Source organism: Delphinapterus leucas, chromosome X (assembly GCF_059928025.1).
Source record: "Delphinapterus leucas isolate spDelLeu-1000000601 "Yukka" chromosome X, BTC_Dleu_Yukka2, whole genome shotgun sequence".
Classification (NCBI taxonomy): domain Eukaryota; kingdom Metazoa; phylum Chordata; class Mammalia; order Artiodactyla; family Monodontidae; genus Delphinapterus; species Delphinapterus leucas.
Window position 1 is genome coordinate 109,522,035 of NC_143150.1, and position 20,285 is coordinate 109,542,319.

A 20,285-nucleotide genomic window follows, 5' to 3' on the forward strand; every position below is an offset into this window, starting at 1 on the left:
GTATTATTGCCAGAATCACTCATCCTCTGTTTACTATCTTCGGTATCTGCTGGACTTACCCATGGTGGGTACTGATTTCCTTTTCCTCATCTACTTGGGAGAAAATGTGTTGTACCAAGGCAGGTTTTCCCCACATGAGGAGGATAATTTGGAGCAAGTTTTAGCACCCAGTGTACTGGTTTAGCTCAGAGTCACTCCCTGCCTTCATTACCTTCATATTCTGACGGCCATTGCTTTCTAGGTTTGAAAGAATCCAGTGTCTGTGTTCAATGTACTGCTCCTAAATGGGATTCTCTGGTAAAGAATATTGTGTGAATGAGAGTTGTTCTGTTCTAATTTGAGACATTGTTGAACTCTCCTCTATTGCCCCATTTAATGTCCCTTTGAAGGAATACAATTTATAGGATGTGGATTCCCTTGCGTTCTTTTCTATTGGAATGACATTTCGTGGGTCACCGCACTGACGGCTTTAACAGCCATTTAAAAAAAAAAATGTGATTCTACATATGAACACATACTAGAACCATACAATGTAAAAGGAATGTGAATTCAGTGATGTTTGAATGCTGGGCAGTGGTTGCACTGGAACCACTCACCCTGTGATTGCTACCTTCGGTATCTGCTGGTCTTGCCCATTGTGGGCTCTGATTTCATTTTCCTGCGAGAAACGTATTGTACCAAGGAAGTTTCTCCCAGATCAGGATTATTTGGACCCAGATGTTTTATGCAGTATATTGGTTTCACTTAGAATCACCCAATGCTTTCATGACCTTCAGTTTCCAGTGGCATTTGTACCACAGCATGCTTATTATAGTTACTTTCTAGGTTTGAAAGAATTGGTGGGTGAGAGGTGGTCTGTGTTCAATGGATTGCTCCTGAAGGGTTTTCTTTGGTGCAGGAAAGAATATTATGTAAATGAGAGTTCTTCTCTTCTCCTTTGGGTCATTGGTGATCTCTCATTCCACAATGAGAGTCCAATGACCCCATTTACTGTGCCTTTGCAGGATGACACTTAATTTACAGCATCCAGAACCTGTATTATTTAGTCCAGAACCACTCACCCTGTGCTGACTACCTTCTGTATCTGCTAAACTAGCCCATTATTGGCATTGCTTTCATTTTCCTCATCTCTTTGGGGGGAAAACTTGCTGTTCCAAGTTAAGTCTGTCCACCAGGTGAGGATAATTTGGAGCAAGTTGTATTACCCAATGGATTGGTTTCACTCAGAATCACTCCTTGCCTTCATGACCTTCAGTTTCTGGTGACCTTTGTACCACAGGGTTCTTGTTACAATTGCTTTCTAGGTTTGAAAAAATTGGGGGTCTGTGTTCAATGTATTGTCCCTAAAAGGGTTTCTGTGGTACCTGAGAGAATATTATGTAAATGTGACATCTTCTGTTCTCCTTTGGGTCATTGGTGAACTCTCCTGTATGACCTCATTTACTGTCCTTTTGCAGGATGACACTTAATTTTCAGCATCCAGAACCTGTATTATTTAGCCTCACCCTGTGTTAGCCGCTTTCAGTATCTGCTGACCTTGCCCATTTGGGGCACTGATTTCATTTTTCTCATGTCCTTAGGAGAAAACTTGTTGTACCAAGGCAATTTACATGTAACTCAGTGACTGATTTCTGATCTGATCCAAGTTATGCCCCTGAGACTGATTGTCTTCCTTTAGTACTGGGCCATGGACTCTCACTTGTGTTTGCATAGTATGATACCTTCCTCAGGGGTTAATGGCAATGCCTTTCTCGGAATGATATGGGTAGGTTCATGCCAGAGGTGTTCAGCTTGTGTTGACACAGTGATGGAGGTGACTCACTTCCTTTAAAGTGCTTCCCCTGTGCTTTTTAAAATTTTCGTTGCTTGCCAACAAGTGGAAGAAAATCTGAGATTCAGGCTCAAAACTACTGAACTACTCCTATGAGAATCATTTAACTTGTATTTGGTCACTCAGAACCTCCTATTGTCATTGTCCCATATTACTGTGGAATGTGAACACCCATCCTAGAGGTTATTCCTGAGTAAAGAAATTAAGTTGCCATCCTCTGAATGCTCAGCAATGGTTTCCCCAGATCCACTTGCTGTTTACCCAAATTCATTTTCTGTTGAACTTGCCAGTAATAGGTATAAAATTCATGTTTTTCACTAGCCAGGCAGGAAAGCTGAGCTAGTCAAGTTATAACTACTTTATAGGTTGGTTTTCAGTCTAAAATGTTTTTATGTTCTTGCGTCTATTTCTGTACTTATACGGGGAGATGAAGTCTTTCGTATATTCCCGTAAATATTCCTCCCACAAAGACAATGTAGCTTTCTCATGTAAATAGTAAAGATAGGTTCCTATCAGAAGATTTCACCATGTGTTCATGCAACTCACCATGATAGACAAGATTTTCTTGTCTGTCATTTCATGTATAGATTGTTCAGTGATGCCTAGCATTGCTAAAAGTATGTCATGGTCACAGAGTCGATTACCTTCCTCTCAAAGTGATTCATTTGTACTCTTAAATTTTTATAGCTTGTATACCTGCATTATGGAAATTATGGAGGTGGTGAAATTCATTGGCTGACACTGAGAATTACTCCTCTTGTATTTTACCCACTCAGAAATGGTTTTTCAGTCATCCAGTTGTGCAATAGGTTGAGAACATGAATAAAATTGTTGCCACATGTCTTGGTGATAATAAGTGGCCAGGTTTAGTATGTCAGTCATCGATTTACAAGGTGTTTTTTTCTGTGCTTATGCCTATGTAGGCCAATGTAGGAAATTTCTAGCAAATGATATAGTCTGTGAACAAAACTCTCACTAATGACACAGGCCTAAAGACAGTGATGACTCCAGTATTGCAATGAAGGGTATTGGTTAACTCCATTATAACTTGCCCTGTGTTTACTTCACTAAGGGTGGCTTAGAGTCATTGTCTAGCATGTGCTATAGAATATGAACAGAGAACCAAGTGGATGTTCCTTTAGTGAGGATAATGTAAAGCAATTTGTAGAGCACAGTTGATTTGTCTTCCACAAAACCATTTATTTTATTCACCAACTTCAGTGTCTGGGGGACTTTGCACCACATGTGTGGAAATACACTTGCTTTCCAGGTCGAAATAATTGATGGTCTGTAGTCAATGTACTGCCTTCTCAGAGTTTGTTTTGTTTGTTTGGTTTTGGTTTTGGTGCCTGAAAGAATATTATACTTACGAACCTCATAGTTGTCTCCTCAAAGAGCTTGGCGATCTCTCTTCTGTGACCCCATTGCCTGCTTCTTTGCTAGATGGCACTTATTTTGCCAGGATAGACTAGATTGGATACATTTCCATCTGGATGCCTCCCCCTGTGTTCACTCCACTCAGAGCTGTTTGCAATCATCATGGAATATGTGATGCACAATGTAAGCTTACACCCAGCGCGATACTCCCTGTGTAAGGAAAATGAAGTTGCTGTTCTTTGTAGGCCTAGTGGTTTGCCCAGAACTGCCCCTCCTGAGTTGACCACCTTCGTTTTCTGCTGAGTTTGACCATAATCGGCATTGAGTTCATGTACTTCACCAGCCCTAGAAAAATTGGTTGGTATATCAGCTATCCGTATATGGCCTTCAGGGGTTTGATGCTGGCCCGAACAATTCATATACCCACGAGGGTGATTCTCTTCTAATACTGTGTAATGATCTCTCACGTATGTTCCCACGTGGTTCCTAATGTTACTGAAAGTATCTCAAGTTCATTAAAGTGATTCTCCTCCTCTCAAAGTGTTTCATGTGTGAAATCCCCATGATGGCAATTAGCTTGTCATTCTTAGCATGTCTGTCATTGGTTTCTCCAGATTCATCTCTTCTGCATTCATTCCTCCCAAGGCTGATTGTGGTAATTGTGTGGCAAATGCTGTTGCCTGTGAACACACTTCCCACTGCATGCATTTGATGGCATTAACGTAGCCATTCTTAGATTTCTGAAAATTGCTTTGCCCCAAAACTACTCATGCTGAATTCACCCCATGCATACCTGGTTGTAGCTGTAATCCAGCATGTGATGTTGGCTATCCACACACACTCTTCAGGGAATTCCCTGTGTAATTATAATAAGGGTGCAAATCTGGGAATGCAGGGTACTTGCTTTCCCAGAATCATTCCAACTGCGTTTACCACATCCTGCTCCTGCTGAAATTGGCCATAATATCCTTTGAGTGATGAACATCACTAGTCCTGGCAAGAATGCGTGGTCTATCAGGTATTGCTTATTTGGGCACTGTTGTCATACATAAAAAAGATTATTTCTATGGGGAATTACCTTCTCCTAAAGTGCTTGAATCCTCTTGCAAGCCTCACTGAATGCCTTTTGCCCTCATGGCAGTTACGTTTCCTGGTTTAGAATGCAGCTATTGTGTTAACCCCAGATGTTTGTTTGTTTGTTTCTCACCTTATTCTAGGCTGCCTTTAGTCATTGTCCCATATGTCCTATAGACAAAAGATAATCAAGAAATTGGATGTCCTGTAGGTTAGCATTGTAAATATGCCAGCCTTTGAGTGCTGCAGTATAAATGGTTTAGCACAGACTCATCTACCTCTACTCAGTACCTGCAGTTTCTGCTGAACTTTGCAATGAAAGTCACTTATTACAACTACTTTTTAGGTCAGGAATAATGGATTGTCTTTGAGTCATGAATTGGTGTCTTGGCGGTTTCTAATGTTCCTGAAAGAATGTTACAGGTTCATAAAATTCTTACTCCTCTCCTCATGGTACTTGACAACCTTTCCTCTAAGTCCCCATTGCATGCCATTTGTGTGTAAACCATCTTCAGCTTCTGGTGAACTTGACCACAGTTGTACCTAAATTCATGTATTTTACCAGGCCTTGATAGAAATGGTGATATAACAGGTCAGTGTATTGTTTTGTGTAGTCTTCAGAAGCTCTAATGAATTTCAGGGTAATGATGCTTGATCCCCTCTGCTAAAACACTTGATGACCACTCCTATGAGGCTTTGCTATATGCCACCCTGCTTGATAACAATGAAGGTAGATTGGGTGTTTGCTATGGTTCCTTAAGCTGGTAGAGGGCTGGAGTGGCAGAGATGAGGTTCAGGAACCTGCTTTACCAATTTTAAAGTGCCTTTGAATTTAAAATAATTATTTCTTTCAGTTTTTATAAATTCCCTGGGTGTAAACGAGGCAGTAAGAAAATTAACAGCCACATATTTAATCAGAGTAGACCTAAGATTATTGCTGTGTTCTTTCTGCTGAGTTAATCTTCCTTTTTTAAAAGAAAAATTTTAGTTCATGTCTTCAGTGTTAATCCAGTTACATCATTTTTGGTATATACTTTATTATCATTCATAGAAGTGCATTGCTTCAGAATATGAAATGTTTCACCTCTTGCTTCTTTTTATCATTTTTCCTCTCAGCTTAAGTTGCACCTTCAGAGACTACATCTCTGACCATAACTCTGGAGTATCACCCCAGGTGATCCCTGTCAGTCACCCATCTTTGAATTATTTATCAGCATCTAATTTTTAATACATTTGGTCATTTGTTTTATTTTGGTCAACACGCAGATTCCATGAGAGCTAGGAACCTGTTTTTGTGTTCTCTTGTCTTCTTTTACCACGTCATCTGGAAAAGTGCCTTGTATACTTATATTCATATACATATAACTACACATTTCTGCTGAATGAATGCATGTGTAAATTAATTAATTGTCATGTCCAGATGGGTTTCTGAGGAATGTGCAGTTGAACCACAGAAAGTACACAGTAGAGTGTAAAGGAATCGTAAATAAAATAACTATCCACACATCTACTGGCTGTAACCTTACAGAGAGAAACTCATATTAGCAGTTATTTAGCAGGTTATATGAATGAGCCAAAGATGACCTCTGTAGGCCCTTAGGTTTTTTACTGTTTGACAGTAGGCTGAGACCCATCAGCTCAAAAGCCCACCAGCACTGAACTAAAAATTTTGCACGTTCAGTTGTTTTAAGCATAGCCCAAATAAGCAGATTTTTTTTTTACATCTTTATTGGAGTATAATTGCTTTACAATGGTGTGTTAGTTTCTGCTGTATAACAAAGTGAATCAGTTATACATATACATATGTTCCCATATCTCTTCCCTCTTGCGTCTCCCTCCCTCCTACCCTCCCTGTCCCACCCCTCTAGGTGGTCACAAAGCACCGAGCTGATCTCCCTGTGCTATGCGGCTGCTTCCCACTAGCTATCAAATAAGCAGATTTTTAGCCAATTATATCTTGCCTGCTTTGCATACCCTCTGAAACTATGCCCAATATCTGCTGGCCATAGATAAGATAAACCCCAGGGTTATAAAGACTACGATCTGCCCTTTGAAGATCTGTGACCCAGAGACTCTGCCTTGTGACTGAGTGATACGCAAGACCCCTCTTTGAACCCCTTCTCCCTCAGGAGTTTTCTTGCCCATCTTCCAAAACATGTCCCCTGCGCCGTAGCCTCTGGACAGTCTCATGCTGTGGGGGACTTCCCCCACATGCAAACCTGTCAAAGCGTCGTCCGAGTAAAGCTTGTGTGTGCCACCTCATTGTGGTCTTACCTTTTTCCTTGATCAGCCTCAAAATCCCTAGAACCACCTACACAGAGACAGGAATTAAGGGGGCTATAGCAACCATGGGATCTCTGATTTATGACTCTTTTTAGAACATATTGTCACATTTCGTATATGCCAAGGAGTAATAGGGTTAAGGTGAGGATATTTTGGCAAAATACTACTATTCTACAACAGTAACTATTTTGGCAGAAACCATATTGAGACCTGTTAGGCTCAGCATATAGACAGGCAACAGAATGTCTTTTCTATCAGTGTTTCCCTTGCACCTTGTACTGCTTTTGGCACATAGTAGATACTCAAAACATATTGGTTATTTAGTTGGTTGAATAAATGAATACTTGAAGAATTCAATGAATGTCTAAAGAGTATGATTTTTCATTTAATTAGAATGTATTAAAAACACCCAAATCTGAATCCATATTTACTTGTAATTCTTGTAATGCCCAGGACTCATGATTTTAATTGTGATGTTCAATGGACAGTATGCATATATGTTTATATACACAATAAAGGAGCCTGGGTTGGGGAAACATTTTTTTCCCAATCACATATCCTAGAAAACTTTGGTTTGATTTTGTTAAATCTGTTTTATTGCCTTGTTCCTCAATTTGATATATTGGAATGAATAAAAGTTAGCATGCAGAATATGTAAAAAGAAATCAAGTGCTGTTTATTATCTTTTTATCATTATGAGTTCCTTGGTTTCTAAATAGAGGAGTTTATTCAACTAATGAAAAGTGTCAACAATTTTTCCATCTCAATAATAGTGGCAAAAAATGATCTTCTGTTTTCCATATGCATGTAAATAAAATAGAAGAGATTTTCAAAGAGGATTTCTTTGTCCAGGAAAGGTTTAAATGAAAAGAATATTTTCTCTCCCTCCCTCCCCACCCCCATCTTTCGCTGAGTTGTTTTAGTATATGATTTATAAAGCCAGCATTTCTCCTCTGAACTTATATCTCAGCAAACCACACACTATTTTATCTTTTGTCACTAGTCTTATATAACTAAATGGGTTCTTTTCTTCCTTCTTTGAGGAAAAAAAAATTGTACATGCTTATCTTTACTCGGGCAATGTACTAAATATTTATTAATTTTCTATTTGGTAATTCGGTAGAATATTGACAAATAGAATCATTTAGCACTACATTATAACATTGTATAGAAATTTGCTGAAACTGTCAGTAGCAGGTGTAGGATTAAAATATAAAATATCAATTCTTCTTGAAATTATGTAAGTAATACCTTTCAAAGATTTAGAAATTTAAGGTCATTTGAACTTATAAATTAATGTTCAGCAAGAGTTTTAGCATGGGTGACTTTGTTTCAGAGATCTTGACCTTTACATAAACTGTTTATCGATTTTGGTAATCATTTTATTTTATTTTATTTTATTTTTTGGCTGCGTTGGGTCTTCGTTACTGTGCACGGGTTTTCTCTAGTTGTGGCAGGTGGGAGCTACTCTTCGTTGTGGTACGTGGGCTTCTCATTGCAGTGCCTTCTCTTGTTGCAGAGCAGGGGCTCTAGGCGCGCGGGCTTCAGTAGTCACAGCACACAGGCTCAGTAGTTGCGGCGCATGGACTCTAGGGCACACGGGCTTCAGTAGTTGTGGCACGCGGGCTCAGTAGTTGTGGCTCGCGGACTCTAGAGCGCAGGCTCAGTAGTTGTGGCACACGGGCTTAGTTGCTCCGCGGCATGTGGGAGCTTCCTGGACCAGGAATCGTACCTGTGTCCTCTGCATTGGTAGGCAGATTCTTAACCACTGTGCCACCAGGGAAGTCCCAGTAATCATATTATTTGTAGTAATTTTTTCTTTTTTCTTTTTATAAAACATATTTTTCAAAGTTTTCTGAGAAATGGGATTTGCAGTTATCTCCTACACCCAAAGCATGTTAGTTATCATTTATCAGTTGTGTGAATTTGCCTTGTTCACAAGTATTCCAAATACACAAAATTCAAGTAGCATGAACTAAAAATGTTATTTCATTATTCCTCACAGTTGTCTTTGAAGACAGTTTAATATGTGACAGAATAAAATTTCTATCTAAATCTGAAATCTCTCTGTTCTAAAATACAAAACACCATCACTCTAAACCCGAAATCAAGTAGTATTTAAAATAGTATATATAAATAGAGCAATAAACTGTATGCCCTTGAATGAAAGCCAGTGTAAATAATTATTCTGTCAGGGGAGTGTGATGGTAGAGAGCTTGTAAAACTGGATTGACTCTTTCAGATGAGTAGAAAAATCAGATTATGTTAAGGAATGTAAGCTTAATGTGAAATATTTTATAAATTATGTTGAAATTTTTAGCCTCAAAGTTAATCTTGTAAGAACTCTTATCATGACTCAGAAAACTTTGTGAAGATAGAACAGTAACCCTGTTTCCTTTCTCTTGTTGTTCCAATTCAACAAACATAACCCTAACTCCATTATTAATTAAATTTATATATTTCATTGGGTAATAAGCAATATATGATACTGGAAAATATATTTAATTTGCTATTTGTGTCTAATGACAATATAGCCCCTTAAACCAGTTTATCTGCAATGATAATATGTTGTATTTCATGAGGAAAAATTTAAATCATTATATAATGTATATGACTGGACGCTTGCATTTGACTGTTACAGTGGGATGAAAGTCTAGATTTACATTAGATTCTTTTAAAAATCACAAGCATCACCTTTTTTCTCACAGTATCTTTACCTTTGAAGAAGAAATAGTGGAAAGGATTTCAGGGAAAACTTTATATAAATTGCTGATAATAGATGCTGAAAATTCTATTTTCTTAAAATGGAGGGAGTCATAGAAATAATGGTTATGCCATTGTTTTATAGGTCACCAGTGAGTCCTTCAGCAGAAATTGCGTTCACCTACCTCACCTTCAGTTAAAGGTTGCAGTAGTTGTGCAATTTTAGTTTTCAATCCAATCTGCTTTTCTTTCTGAGAATTTTGTGGATTGTAATGTTAGAGAAACCTAATGTAAAGAAAAAGAAAAGGAAAAGTGTTTATGTTCCTAGGACCATCATAATAGATAATGCAGTAATCAAAAGGAATTTTCTAAGAAACAGAGTTCATCTGTAATAGAAGTATTTTTAACCATAAAATAAATCCAAACCTACTGATTTATTTAATTTATTTATTGATAAACCTCCATTGGCATTATTCTGTATTTGATGGGCTTCCGAGAGAGACAGTGATTCTTGGAACCAAACCATCCCTTTATTTAAATGTAGAAAAGTTTCAGAAAGGGTTTGTAATGAAGATATATTTTTGTGAGAAATAATATATTTGGACTGAAAGAACTGATACGTTATTAGTTCACTGTTGTCATATCTAAGTAACCTCACTGAAGGATAGAGATTAGCAGGACAAAAACGTTAACTTTTTCATTTTCCCAAATATCAATACTTCACATTATTTATAAAAGTGAGCATTTTGCAGTCTTCTCATATTTCACTTCATAGTTGAGAGTTTGTAATTAAGTCACAGAGATGTAAATCTGAAAGAAAAATTCCCTTTACTGATTCAGGGGAGTCCTAAGTTCTTTTCCCCTGCAGCTTTATTGAGATATAATTGACATATAATCTTGTGCAAATTTAAGGTGTACAGTGTGCCAAGTCTTATTAAAAAGAGGACGAATTTTCATTTCTCAGCATCTTGGGACCAGTATCAAGGGAGACTAACAATGAAGTGTGATGGCAGAGTAGACAAGAGGTCGCTGTTACTATCACTGCTTCCCTTCCTAACAGGACCCTTGGAAAGTGTGGTAAAGAGTGAGAATGGAGGTCCCCACTGCCTTGAGATCAATAAAGCCATATAGATTCTAAGCTCCATGAGGTTAGTTAATACATATGTCTTGCTAAATGATATATCTCCATCACTGACCCCATTGCCAGGCACACAGCAGATTCTATCAATGAGCCAATTGGGTATGCTTATAGCAATTGCTCTAAGACTTGAAATCAACTACATATCAATGATAGGTAATGAATTTTTATAAGACCGTACCTGCAAAGAGCATAGTGCAGTACCGGGTACATTGAATCACTCAATTGAGATAAAAGGAATATAATAATAATTAACTATATTAAAATGCAAATACACAATGAACATATATTTATAATTTCTTAAGATAAATTGTAATTTTAGATTCATACCAGTGACCTGATTACTTTATTAGGCTCATTATCACAAGGATATTTGAAAGCCTTTTACCATATGATTTAATTTGTTGTCAATCAGATATGTTTTCATTTTAATATTACCAAAGATAGAAATTTGAATTTCTAAAATGCCAGCAGGAGGAAGAGAAATAAAACATTTATTGAAAGCTTTTCAATGCTCTACAGAATTTGGGTTTATTTTAAACTCATTTTAATTAAAATATATTTTGTTCATTTTAATTTTTTCCATAGTTCAGTATTTCTTGCAGAGAAACATAGGTAAAAAAGAAAAAAAAACTGTGGTAACACAGTACACATGTTGTAGGCAGTTATGCTTTTGATATTTCTGACATTGCTTTAGAGTAGTCCTTACATCTGGTTTCTGTTCAGCACGTTGTGGTTTTAACACATTCTAGAAGCTCTTTTACCTCTAAGTCAAATCCTACTTGCAGCCTATCATTTAGCTTTGATCATTGCCTTTTTTTATTAGTATGTTTCATCTTTGTTGTATTTGTATTTAATTTTGAGGTATTTTACAAGCACCATTTATAAATATAATACAGTATGATGTTTATGTATGTATTCTCTTAAACGTGTACGAATAAACCTTGTTAACTTGGTAAGTACTAGCTGTGCCCACAATGAAGAAGTAGTTTACAGGAAGAATACCGGAAGAAGTTGAATGTCTGCTCCAAACACCCAGTGAGTGATTTCATTGTTACTTTCAATCTTCTTTCACACTTGTATCCCCGTCCCAGAGTGCTTCCCTGAAACTAAGGGAGTTAAAGGAAACTGGACCGAGACTATCCCTCCCATGCTTACTGTGCATGTGTTCTAAATAATAAATGAAAGTATGATGTTTGTAGAATCAGTAGTTGACAATCTATTGAACAGGACCAGTACTCAAATATATGAGTTTAGAGCAGAGGTTGGCAAATTTTTTCTGTAAAGAGCTCAGTAATAAGTATTTTACACTTTGAGGACCATCTAGTCTCTGTCTCAACTACTCACTCTGCTGTGGTAGAATGAAAGCAGCCATAGATCATACATAAATGGATGAGTGTGGCTCTATTCCAAAAAAAAACAAACAAACAAATCCCAAAAAAGTCTTTTATTTATAAAATCAGACAATGGGCCATATTTGGTTTTAGGTCTTGTCAACCTGCTGGTTTAGAGGGTAGATTCTCATGCCCATATTTCCCAAGGCAAAATTCCATTGGCATAAAATCAGAACAAAATTTTATATAATAATTATTTTCAAGCTCTTCAGTGATACGTGAAAAGTATATGTTTATAACTAAAAATTGATACTCAGATAGAAACAAGATTACCAGTGTAATATATAATAAATTAATTGAACAGAGGACATAATGAACTAAGGAGTAGTGGAGTTTCAAGTGGAAAAAGCCTATATAATTTTTTTATGAAAATATAGGTAATTTGAATGTTATAGATACATTTTTAAATGAATGTATATTCTGTTATACTGAATTCATTCATATGTATCCTGTTAAGTTGATAAATGTCAACTAGAACATAGGACTCAATTTTGAATGCACATCTGAATCTCTCGGGAGTTTTAAGAATCACAAATGAAGCATTTCCATTTATGATCATGGCAGAATAACTGATAATAAAATTGCACCCCTACCGCCCCACCATGAATAACTAGAAAAAATGCACAAAATATGTGGAACAACCCTTTTCAGACTTAAACAACTGCTAGTGCAGGATCCCAGAGGGAAGGAAAAGAACAAGGTGAGCCCTCCAGTAGCCCCCAATTTCAGTCCCAGGCATTTACTAGACTTCACTGAGCATAGCGGACTTCTCAGGCATAAGAGACAGAGACAAAAGTTTGGAGAGCTGAGGTGGCTGCAGAGTACCAGAGCAGAGAGAATTCTGCACTGAATGAGTCCTGTATATCTGAATTGGGGTCATATGGAACATTTGGCTGAATAAGTGTCGCATGCATAAGGGGAGACTTGACAAGGTTGGGCAAAACACAGCTCTCAGAGATCTATAAACTAAACAGTCCTCACAGTTCACATGGGCCTGGAATATAACCAAAGTAGAGTAGCCTTATTGATTACCCTGAGAATTCAGTAGAGATCCCAGAAAGGCCACATTATAGGAGGAAGGTTGTACTACCCCTAGAATAAAAGGTAACCTAGCTTAGCTATCTTTAAGAAGTCCTAACAAAGCTTAGAAAAAACTCTCAACAAGAAAATGCTGATATGCAAGTACATAATTGTCCAAAATGAAACTCAATATTTTTTTCAAGGAAAACAACAAAATCTAGACAACATCAACATTTATAATGTCCACTGTCCAATCAATAATTACTAAACATGTAGTTGGAAAATATGACTTATAGCCAGGAAAAAAATCAGTTAAAATGACCCAGAATCGACAGGTACAATAATATTAACAAAGAATTTAAAAAGTTATTATAAACATGACAGAAAATAAAGGAATCAATATAATGAAGAGAGAAATAGGACCTGTTAACAACAACAAAAAAATGGAACAGAAACGGAACGGAAAAGAAAAAGAACTTGTAGATATGGAAATTATGCTGTGGCTGCATTTCTTCTCTCTCCTTAGCCCACTTGTCCTTGACCTGTCAGTAATAAGGAAATAGTTATAGCTAATGCTCTGCTGCTAATTTTGCTTCGCTTGGCATTTTAAATGAAATGTTCTTTATAGTATATATTTATATTCACTTTTACTGGAGATTATTCCACCCTATAAAACTCAAATCTAATATACTTAACAGCTGAGATTATTTGAAAGAAGTGAACTAACTTTGACTGTTAAACATATTTCTTAAATCAAAAGTGATATGTATGTTAAAGTTCCAATGAAACAAAATTATCAAATATTCAAAGTTAATTTTTTACAGTATATAGCTGCACTACATACTTGAAAGTTAAATCTGAGTCTGATTAGAGGATGTTTCTCCTTAATTCACTTTCATTTTCCCTTTCAGAAAGATTTGAGTACCTGTTCTATATTTGACAAGGATAATTTACTATATTTTCTCAAGCAATTTCTGGATGTTCCCAAGATATATCAGTAACCATCATATGCACCCATAATTAATGCCGGAGTTGAGTCAGCATACAGAAAGTATGGCCTTTGGATGGCAACTCTTGGCTGAACTCCTAATGTTCTGTTTCAGTTTCTGATGAGGTGGTGAAGTGGAAAGCTAGTACGATGTAATTTTGCCATGTTTCTTTTGGGATTTTTGAAAGAGGATCAGCGGCTTAAAATCACCAGATGAAACATTTCAGCTTTTCAGAGACTAGAATGAGGAAGGTCAAAGCTAATTTTTTTTAATTCTACCTGAAATATCTGAATCCATTCCAGATAAACCCAAGTAGAGTGGTAGTAATACTTATTAGGACTACAACAATATGATACAATATATGTGAAGTATGGTATAATTCATACACATTCTACATTTTCAATATTAGGAACAGTTACAATCAATTTGTTTTCCAAAGATCAGCATAATGCCAAAACTTTAAAATGTAAATATTTCAGTCTAAATAAACCAAAAACATGATGAGAATCAATTTATAAATGTAACATTTTTCAATAATTACTTTTTAATAATCCCTTCAGTAATGCTAATACTTACTTAATAAATTCATTTTGAGTGATAGTCAATGGTTCGGATTTGCTTAGTATTTAATATTTATAATGTTTGCAGAAAATGAGCATTAACTCTAAAGAACACCAGTTTCTAAATGTTTTAAATTGGTTTGGTTTCAAACAGCATTCTTTTAGTAAATGCAATAACATATACACACATTTTTTAGCAAAAAAGATTGTAAGAATGTTCTGATAAACCAACCAAATGATCAGACATTATATTTTCTAAGGCATGAGGACATTTTTAAAGGCCTTCTACTTACCCAGCCAGGATAAAGAAACTGATAGAATATTCCAAAGGAATTACTTAAAACAAAGAAATTAGGACCACATTGAAACCCCCTGAATCTTTCTTTTCCTTTTGTATTTCTGACAGGAGTGATCTTATTTCACCTATACGTTACCTTTCTGTACGTTTTGATTTTTCCATTGAGATCATTTTGTGCTTTTAGAATAACCAGAAGCTACTATGTTCTATCCCCCACCCCCACTCTATGAAGAATGTGAACAATTAATATTTAGTCCAGCTCAACTAGGAAATTGTTCTACTTTTTGTATGAAATGTATATCTCATACAGAAAAATGTATATATTATTCATTGTGTTATGTTAGCTATGTCTTTTTCAGAAAATATATATTTATCATCACAGAAATTTCCGAGATTGTAATGGAGCCTGTTTATTATTACAATAGTATGACCTTTTTCAGACTTGCGTTTCCATTAACTATTTTTTTAAATGAATTTCTGGGAAGAATGTGGTTTTTGTTACCACTTGCAAAGTATTTTGCACAATTTGATCTGGTTTATTTTTTCTCAACGTTTGAGTATGAAAATTGCCAAACAGAAAATTTGAAATACTTGCATAGTGAATATCCAGATAACTACCACTTGAATTCTGCAATTGCTAACATCTTGCTATATTTGCTTTACCTCATATCATTTCTGTCCATCCCTGTAGCCATCCATCTATCAATCCATCTTACTCTTTGATGCATTTTACCCCTACACACATCAGCATGCATATCTTTTTCTTGAGTTCAATGTTTGTTTTCAGACATTTTATTCTTAGAGGCAAACTTCACACACAGTGATGAACCAATCTTGAGTGTGCTGTGCCATGAGTTTTGACAAAAGCGTGCACTCTGTAACCAACTGCTCAAGATATTAAACAGATGCAAATCCCTATCAAGATATGAAACATTTCCATCACCTGCAGACAATTTCTGCGTGCCCCTCCCAAGTCAATTCCTTAGAAGTAACACTTTTCACATTTTCTCCATAGTTTAGTTTTGAGCTTAGCCTAGTATCTCTGCCTCCAGTTTCTCCACTCTCAAGTAGTCCATTTCTCACACTGTGCTAGAACATTATACCACTTCTATAGTGAAAATCAAACAGACACAAAATAATATAAACTAAAAAGAATTGACCCCATCTATTAAATAATGGGACCATCATAACATTCCACATCCATTACAATTTGGTCCCAAACTTCCTTTCTATCATTATTTATGATATTCCCCACAATTTCCATCAATTCTGTAATCACACTGAACTATCTCTTATTCTCTGAATAAACCACAAGTATTATACTGTTATCTTGGGTCATACATAAGCATTTAATATATTTAATAGTCATGGTTTGGCTATCTGAGGATCCATGACATGTAGTAAATTTAAATACAGCTGAATGACAGATTTGAATTACAAGCTTCACAAAACTGACACGTGGAAGCAAGACCTACAGTAAGTGAATGAGCACAGCCAGCTCCATACATCTGCCTCTCAATATAATGACATTTGTTATACATCAAGTATACATTCACTCTCACCCAGATTTTGAAGGGATCACTTAATTTGTTTCACTGTTTTAAGGAGGAAATCATAAGCTATAAGGAAACAGAGCTTACAGGATTCACAGCCTTAGGGCTTATTCCTCAGATATATAAATGTTCTGTCCTAGTTACTTCTCAGTGCTGCAAGAAATAGGAAAATAAACTTTTATTCTTATTCTAAATATATTAGTTTCTATCATAGCCTTTTATGCCTTTTCTTAATTACCTATTTACATGTTAATTCTTCCTTACAAATTAAAGAAAATTAGGAAGCATCCCACATACTTGAAATACTCTAGATTGCCTTTTAGAAAATATAATTGAGCTATTTCTTTCTTAGCAAGATAAAAAAAGGATTTTTTAGAGACCATGATGGATTGGTTATATATAGAAACTCATATCAATCTAATATCTTAAAAATATATCTTATATACATAATTATTCATTTTTCTTACATCTATTTTGAATATTTTTCTCCCTTATACTACCCCACGTGCTACATTCACACAAATTCAAGAACAAAATGTGGATGGATAAGTTGGGTTTTTTGCCTCATACTAACAATTTCAGTTGATTGTATTTTAGGAATCAAGAAAAGATTGGAAACTGGTCTTCAAATATTTTTATCTCACAGGAAATTTCTTCTATTCAACTGACAATAAAACTGCCCAGCTTTGAGAGATTCATGTAGGAATTGATAAATGTATAACACATAAGTGAGACATAACAAAATATGATTTTAAAAATCATGTCAATACTATTATAGATAACTCCCTCAAAGCAAGCTAAACTGATATAGAAACAATTTTTTAAAAAACTATCAAAAGAGTTCATGAGATGTATAATACATGATGTCATATTATCCACAGACAGTATTTGCATTAAATTAGGAAGGAGAAGTTAGAACCTCAGAGGCTCAACACAAGAGTTTATATGTCTTATGCCTGATTCAAATGTTGTTTAGCAGAGAATCTGCATATCATAGTCATTCAGGGACATAGGCTGATGGAAGCTCCAAAGTGAAATGTTTCCATCATCTCTCAAAATGAGGGATTCTGGGAAATCATGTAATGGCTTGTAAAGATCCCACTTAAAGAGACGTCTCTTCCCCTGATTTTTAATTGGCTAAAGCAAGTCGCATGGCCACACTCAACTTTAAAGTGTATATGGAAGTGCCAACCTAAAACATGTGCCTGAAAGGAGAAGAGGAGCAGAATGTAAACAGCTTCAGTGATCACTTCAGTATTTTTGGCAGTTGATGATCAACTGGTTTTTGTGAAAGCCTGAGATTTTTTCCTTTTTGCCTTTGTAGTTGGGACTGTCCATCACCCCTGAAAGCAACAGTTTACTTAGGTATGTTGGGTAAGTGGGTGGGGTTTCTTTAACTCTTTTATCAAGTAACTTTCATCATTCACAATTTCTTAGCTTTTCATATATTTACTAACTGAGTAGGGATTGCTAATCTAATGGCCCATCCCATTAACTGAGCAATAATAATGAATTAGTGATGTAATTGTGCTTTGAAAGAAATGGGCTCTTCTTTCTTTTTTGTGCCTTCTCCCATTACCATAAGGTGCAAGATGGGTCCATCAGGTACACCTTGGTGCCTTGTGTTTAACTCACATATGTGTATATGTGTGTGTGTGTGTGTGAGAGAGAGAGAGAGAGAGATCTGGGAAAATGGAAATGCATGCTAATAATGTCCAATGGAGTTTTGAAGGTTTCAGGAAAATAAAATAGCCCAACTGGGTCTGAAATTAAAAGTTAGAGAGGTCAGATGGTGTTAAGCTTGAAGGGCATTCTAGGACCATAGGAGCAGGAATGAGAACTGGTGTGTCTTATGCCAAAGCACCACAAGCAATTCAGTATGAGGAAGGGAGGGCTGGGAGAGACAAGAACTAGATCATGACGTGTCATATATTATGTTAAGAACTTTGGATATTACCCCATAAAATGAGATTACAATATGAACATGTTTTAAAAATTGTGAATCAGTATGTTGTACACTTGAAACTTATATAATATTGTATATTAACTATACCTCAACAGAAAGAAAAGAACATGTTTTGGATGTATTTCGTGTATCTGGTTGTATATGGCCATTAGACAGTTGGATATTTCAGTTGAAATTATGAAGACAGCTTGTTGCTGGAGAAAGAGATTTGAATGTGATCAGAATACAGATGGTGGTGATAGATGTATACTCTATCTATCTCTACTATAGATCAGCGTATAGTAGAGACTGGAAAATTTACCCATGGGAAAATTGTGTAGAGGGAGAAAAGCAGTGGTCAAATGATGAAACCAAAGATTCTTGAATATGTTATTATTTTCTATTTATACCAGTTGTAGGGAAAATTAGCTTACTTTCCCTGGCAGAATCTACTGACTACAATTCTGAAAATTACTGGCAAGGAGAAGTACAGTGTTCTCTAAAAGCCATAATGATGGGAATAGGGAGAACAGAGCGTGAGCTACTCAAGCTTGTCAAATAAAAAGGAAATGACAGACAGCAGCTTGTTTATAGTGCTCACTATGTGTCATGTACCATTCTAAATTATATATATATGTCCTCGCTTAATCCTCACAACAGATTGGAACAGGGAAAGGTCAAGTAACTTGACAAGCTAGTAAGAGCTAAAACAGATTTTTTTTTTTTTTAAGAGCAGAATTTTTACCCAGGACTTTTGGCTGCAGCATCTCTGCTCTCAACAATCACCGCCTCTCTCTGCTTAAACTAGTTCCATAGTTTTCAGAATTCAGCTAGTGATATCATGGTGGTATTTTAAAATCTTATAACTTCGGCTATAGTCTTCCTGGCCTTATATTAGAAGCAGCTAGTATACTACATTTCCTTGCTTGCTTCGATTTTTGATAATCGCTATAGTGATATTAACAATAACAAATGGAACGTTAAGTATGCCTATTTATTAAGTTAACTATTATTTATTGGGAAATCAGAAGCTATTTAAACTCTTTTAAAAAAATTCACAAAGGAAGTAGAAATATTAAGAAAATTTAGAATAAAGATGTCCTATGATAAAGATATCCAGCTGTTTAACCTTTGTGACATCAGTTTGCTCATCTGTGAAATGGTATCTACATTACAGAATAGTTGTGAGGGTCAAAGTTTGTGTTCATAGAACATCCCATATAATATTTGCAAACTAATTTCTCAATATTTTGTATACTTCATTTAAAAATGTATATGAAATTACAACTCAAAGTTGTATTCCAAACATAATGACTGCTATAAGGAAGAGAAACATTATTGTCTAGCTATTAGTAGAACATTAAATTGTCTTACCTTCATTCACTTCACAAAAATCTAATTTCATGTAAAATTTAAATCTTAGAATAATGATACCTTAATGTCAGGTTACGAGTACTTTGAAATTTTTAGTTTCAGTATTCTAAAATTATACATCTAATTTGCACCACCTCAAAGGATGCCCATAAATGTCTTTCATACATCCAAGTTTGTGAGGTAGAGCTAATATGACTTTAAAATAACATTTTTAGGCATAGGTAAAGGGAAAATAAATTTCTCAAAAATATCCCATTAAGATAAGGAAAGAATAAAGTCAGTGAAAGAAAAGCCCTTCACATAATAGTCTGCTATCATGTATAATTAAAATCTCATTTGTGGACTTCCCTGGTGGCGCAGTGGTTAAGAATCCTCCTGCCAATGCAGGGGACACGGATTCGATCCCTGGTCCGGGAAGATCCCACATGACGCAGAGCAGCTGAGCCCGCGTGCCACAACTACTGAGCTTGCGTGCCACAACTATGAAGCCTGCACACCCTAGAACCCGTGCTCCTCAACAAGAGAAGCCACTGCAATGAGAAGCCCGCGCACCATAACGAAGAGTAGCCCCTGCTCGCCGCAACTAGAGAAAGCCTGCGCACAGCAACGAAGACCCAATGCAGCCAAAAATAAATAAATAAATTTTAAAAATAAAATAAAATAAAATCTCATTTGTTTTAGAAGTCTAGGAAAATATTCCCATTCAAACATAAGCTGCTTATAAAGAGCTGGGGAAGATGAAATAG